The 5,664-nt window shown below is 42.6% G+C and overlaps 1 pseudogene; it reads right to left on the bottom strand.

The window, feature by feature from the left end:
* The window catches only part of LOC102001205, a 21,241-nt pseudogene that overhangs the window by 13,696 nt on the left and 1,881 nt on the right, over nt 1-5,664 (bottom strand).

Raw genomic sequence — 5,664 nt, 5'->3', positions numbered from 1 at the left:
TGTCAAGAGCCATGATATGGGACAGAAGAAAAAAAGAACTTAGGAAACCTCTTTGCTTTTCTTCACATCTATCATACCTTTTATTGAATATATCATCTTTATATGTCTATATAATTAAGTTTGCACAATGAACAATGAATTTTCCTGCAGTAATCTCTGAAGTTTCCAGGAAGAAGATGGGGTCCCATAACAATGACTTCACCTGGTTGATATAACATAATGATACTAATAGTGCTACTATCAGAACTGTTTTGGGTATCAGCTGCACATAACAGTTCCAACTTGGTTAGCTGAAATGGTACATCTTTTTTACAACATTCTGGCAAGACCTCCACTAAATACTCAGAGACTACAATCTTACCAGACATTAATCTTAAAATTTAACCATTATTTTACTTTCACAGGATCCCCTACAAAGAACATCACCCCCATGACAGCTGGAAGTAATTCTAGAGGACAATATCCCTCTCCCAGCAAAGTTTGTGCCACACCAACTCTGGTGTCGTCTGTGTGACATGACATATGTCATTATGCCAGACGGGAGCTACGTGTCCCATGGAACTAGACTTCCTGGAGGTCAAGGGCAGACAGCCTGGTATTAGCCGCCCTTGAGGCATAGACAGGTTTCTCAATTAGCTGGCTATGCGGGATATGGGCTTTGCACAATCTCTTTTATAATAATGATATTCTATATATCTACAAGACAAGGATCATTCTCTTCAGGAACAGCTCTGAGATAGGGAAGCACAATATGGGAATGTATAAGACTACAGTAGAACCTTTGTCTTACACAGGGGTGTATGATGAGCAAGGGAATAGATGGGTTAGTGTTGATGGACAAAGACTGTTATATTACACTTTTAACTTTATGGATAGGCTTGCTAGATCCCAACCCCCATGGTGTCTACTGCATAAGAAGGTACTAAAAAGTATACTTCAACGGGTGCAGAGAACTGATTAAGTATATTTGGTCACTAGATGAAATGGAATAAAGGGTTAGGAAGAGAAAGGGCCATGATAGCAATAATGACACAGAAACTTTCTATTCATAATATGAAACCACTTGTCTGAGGTTTACATTCCCAAGGACAAGAGTTCCTCTTCTAAGGATGTTTTATGTCTAACACCTGTTTCTGATAATATACTTTTTAAAAATATTGCTGATGTGGCTAAAAGAAATTTTCATACTGTTCCAACCAATGATACATGACCTTCTGATTTGTTCTTTGTTTGAATACTATATAATGAAAACATGAATTCAGTAAAATTACAGCAGATTCCAACCATTCTCTTGTGTGTTGTGTCTGTCTGTCATTCACCAAACTTGTGCCTTCCTGTTACCAAGACCCTGCTTCTCCCACTGTCTGAGTGGCTCCCCTGAGCCAGTCTGTGGCAAGTTTGTCCTCAGCCTTAGGGACATCATTTAGGGGTTGATTATAATTAGTATATGATTGAGGATTGGGGGAGGAATTTTATAAGCTCAAGGATCTTTGAAAAAAAGGGGAGGGGAGTTGGATGATGGGATAATAGATTGGTAGCCAGTTGTCTCTGTCATTTGTTGAACATTTTGGAAGTTTCTTGATTGCACTTCCTGTTTACCTGATTTTTTTTACTTGATTGTTATTTCCCTTCTCAGATCTTTGATAAGGTTGAAGATTAGATAGTTGTAGTTACCTTCCTCATGATTTAGCCAAACTTATATTCAATGTAAGATTTAGACTCCTTGAAATAGAATGATGGTAAAACTTTTGTTATCCATTCCTTGTTTAATGTTGTTTATTGTTTGTAATTTTATATTTGATATCTGTTCCTATTGTATACAGTTGTATTGGATTTGGATCGATCTTGTTTAGACAAAAGGGGGAGATGATGAGGAAGTTCTTTTAACCAATCACATCTAGTTAAGGCGGGTATTACAGGAAGCCCCTGGTCAATGGGAAGGACTGGAAAGAAAAATTAGTCAGGGTGGTAGTAGTTTTTCTTCGATACCTTGGTGACTATATTTGGTCTATCTCTGGCCTGAGCCAGTGGCTAAAAAGCCTCAGGCAAATGGCTTATTTTGTGAATTCATAACCTAAACACTGGGCTCCAAATGTAGCAATAATAATAAAAACCCAGCGACAGATGTTGAGATTCAACCTGAAGATCAGAAAAGCAAAACAGTCAGCCACAGGCTCTTACCTCTAGCTCAGTGTGAAATGATGATCCTGCATTCAAAAGTCTCAGAATAAGACTGTGTCTAAAAGTTGTCTCCTCCTATATTATATTCCTCTCTAGGGCTGGGAGTAAAGATGTGCACCACTACTGCCTGGTTTCTATAGCAAACTAGTTTGGCTAGTGGGAATAAAGGTGAGTGTCACCACTGCCTGGCCTGTAGGGCTGACCAGTGAGTTTGTTCTACTCTCTGATCTTCAGTCAAGTCTTATTTATTAAAATACAAATAAAAATCACTACAGTAGCTCAGTTGGTAGAGTGCATGCCTAGAAATTATTTTATATGTGAAATACCATGAAAACATCAAATTTTCTCTTTTTTTGTTTTATCAAGACAGGATTTCTCTGTAGCTTTGAAACCTGTCCTCAAATTTGCTCTGTAGATCAGGCTGGTCTTGAACTCAAAGAGATCCACCTGCCTCTGCTTCCCAAGTGCTGGAATTAAAGGCATGCACCACCACTGCCCAACATCAAACTTTTAAATTATAGGCATAAGAGCAACAAAAATCCCAAGTGAATGGCAAAGATAAGACCATCAGTAAGATAATAAAAAGAAATTGCTCCAATAACACAAACCCACAAATAAACAAGAAACCTAGGACCAGTAAAGAAAGATTCAGACAACATGACCCACAGACAGGTCCATGGTGCACTACCCCAGATTCTGATGAGGAAACATGTTCCTGTCCAGCACCATGATGGACTGAATGGAACAAGGAGACCTCCCTGCATGCTCAGGGCAGTTTTCCATAGGCTCCAAAGAGAAACCAGATTCACCTGCTACCTTGTGGTGCCTGGACGATGGACACTACCATGGTGAGCAAATGTATGGTATGAGACAGAGAGTGACAAGGAATGTTTCATTGCTGTAAGCAGAAGCATATCTGTAGAGGTGAAAGCAGTGAGGAACGGGCTAATGTGGCTTGACTGTTACCCAAGACCATGGTTAGGTCTGTGCTTGTTCTGCTACAGGGACCATGTCTGGATTCATTGCATGCACAGTTTGTGTTGATGTCCCTTGCTCCTGATACCACCAAAGCCCTAGAGGATAGGGCTGTACAGAGTTGGTCCTGCCCCTCACTGTCCTCAACACTAGGGAGAACTGGTCCTGCACCTCACCTACTGATGCACTCAGGAAACAGGGTACTCAACTTCCCCTGATGTGCACAACAGAGATGACCTTATTTGCATGGGCATTGGTGAGGGCATTAGAGTGGAAGAGCAGGTCAAGCCTGCCATGCAGTGAGGGAAAGGTGAGGGACCTGACACAACACCCCCACCAGCTGCAGCACTCAGTAAAGTGGGCCCTGCACCTTTCCTGACTCCATTGACAGGGAAGCTTTAGAACAAGCACCAAAGAAAAGAACTTTGGAGATATGACCCTGGCTGTCACCTGAAATATGGTGGTGTAAGAGGGGGAGAGATGCCCCGCCCATGCCCTGCTCCCCCATCATCTGGAGCAGGTGGAAGAGCTGACCCAGAGATCATAAGAGTGAGAGAGTTGTCCTGCCCCTAGCTGTACAACTTGTGAAATTGGCCCCTGAACCTTGCCTGGACAATAAATTAGAGCTTTCCCTGATAATGGAGGTGTGGGAGAGTCAACCCTGTGGTGTGAAATCAGAACTGACCCTACCCCTTGTCATTCCCCACAAGTAGTTGACTACCCAGGGCAATGCTGGGTAGCTCACCTGGTGGCAAGACAGGGGAGAACATGTGGGTACACCAACTGTGCATCTACCCAGGCCCAGAGCGATGGTTATTAATTGACGCATACCAATATCCACCCAACCTAAAATCTGATGGAATATGGGAAGGGATTGACCCTGCTGACCCAAAACTGCAGGATCTCCACAACACATGGTAACAACAGGACATCGAAGATGATGCCCATAAGGGACCAGCATCAGTAGTGTAGCAAAAACCATAGACCTTGAACCAGACAAGTGATGCTTTGCAATGAATAGGTGCAAGCAGGTATATATGGATGGACCTATCTTCTGTGACCTCAGAGGATCTCTGACACACAGACTGGGCCTGCACAGAGTAGACTAAGAGGTGAGTAATCAGTTCCCCAGCTGGACAGCCCAATCTCTAGACCCTTGGTACTGGAACAAAGTCCTGGGCTGCTGCCCCACCTGCATCAGTTTCACAAGCCAGCCAGCAGGCCAGCTCCCTGCAGGTATGCTGCTTCAAACCCCCCCATCACTCAGATAATGTAGGCTACAAGTCCCATTCTGTCCCCAAACTCAGGCATCCTTCAGGACTTCAGAGAATTTCTGACACACAGTTTGCAATTGCACAGAGCTGGCCAAGAAGTGAGTGATCACCACCCATCTGGACTCCTTAGTTTCTGTACCAGGCAAAATCCCAGGTCTGTCTGCCACATGCCTAAGCTGCACTAGCCAGTCAGCAGGCAAGCCTCCTTTAAGTGAGCTTCTCTAACTACCCAAACTGATTATACTCTATAAACTAGAAGGCCCACTCTACTCCCAAACCTCCATTTTCTACACAACTTCAGAGGATCTCTGATATACAGACTACAACTGCACAAGCAGACCAAGAGGTAAGTGAACAGCTCCCCTGCTGGAAATCTCAGTCCCTAGGCCCTTGGTACTAGGGCGAAACTCCAGATGGGTCCCCCACTGCCTCTGCTTCCCTAGCCAGTCAGCAGGTAAGCCACCTGCAGGCAGGCCGCTTCAACAACCCCCTATCAATCATAGGGGGTTTTAACTTACAAGTTCCCACTCTATCCCAATCCCACTGATCCCCAGAGATCTCAGGAGCTGCCTGAGGCACAGAAAGTGCCTACACAGAGCAGATGAAGAGTGGATTCCTAAGACTTAGACAGAACTTCAATAATTGGTCCAAGAGAGGATTCCTAAGACACAGACACCAACTGCAAGGATTGGAAGAAGAGGCAAAGACACTCTCTGTACCTATTGAAAGAAGAGATGGGTAACCACCAATTCAAGAATTCATCCAAAAACCTAAAAAACAAGATGGTAATACCAGGTCATACAAGAGGAAGACCTGATCATCCTAACACAGAAGAAGTAGAAGAAAACAACCCTAAATATAACTTTGTAAACATAATAGAGGCCCTCAAAGAGAAAATAAAAAGTTCCCTTAAAGAAATGGAAGAAAATACATACATATTGCAAGATGTCAATAAGTCTCTTAAAGAAACCCAAAAAATAAAGGAAAAAACAGGTAGAGCAAACAGTTCAGGTAGCTCAAAACTTGAAATAGAGGCAATAAAGAAAAGACAAAATGAGGGAATTATGTAAATGGAAAATCTGGGTAAACAAAAGTTAACTACAGATGCAAGCATAACCAACAAAATACAAGTGATGAAAAAGAGAATCTTAGGTGTTAAAGATACTATAGAGTAAATAGATTCATCGGTCACAGGAAATGTTAAATCCAATGAATTCTTAACACAAAACATCCA

The sequence above is a fragment of the Microtus ochrogaster genome, linkage group LG3 (genome assembly GCF_000317375.1).
Source record: "Microtus ochrogaster isolate Prairie Vole_2 linkage group LG3, MicOch1.0, whole genome shotgun sequence".
Lineage (NCBI taxonomy): Eukaryota > Metazoa > Chordata > Mammalia > Rodentia > Cricetidae > Microtus > Microtus ochrogaster.
The sequence above is the reverse complement of the archived record's forward strand: the minus strand, read 5'-3'. Positions and strand labels throughout refer to the sequence as shown.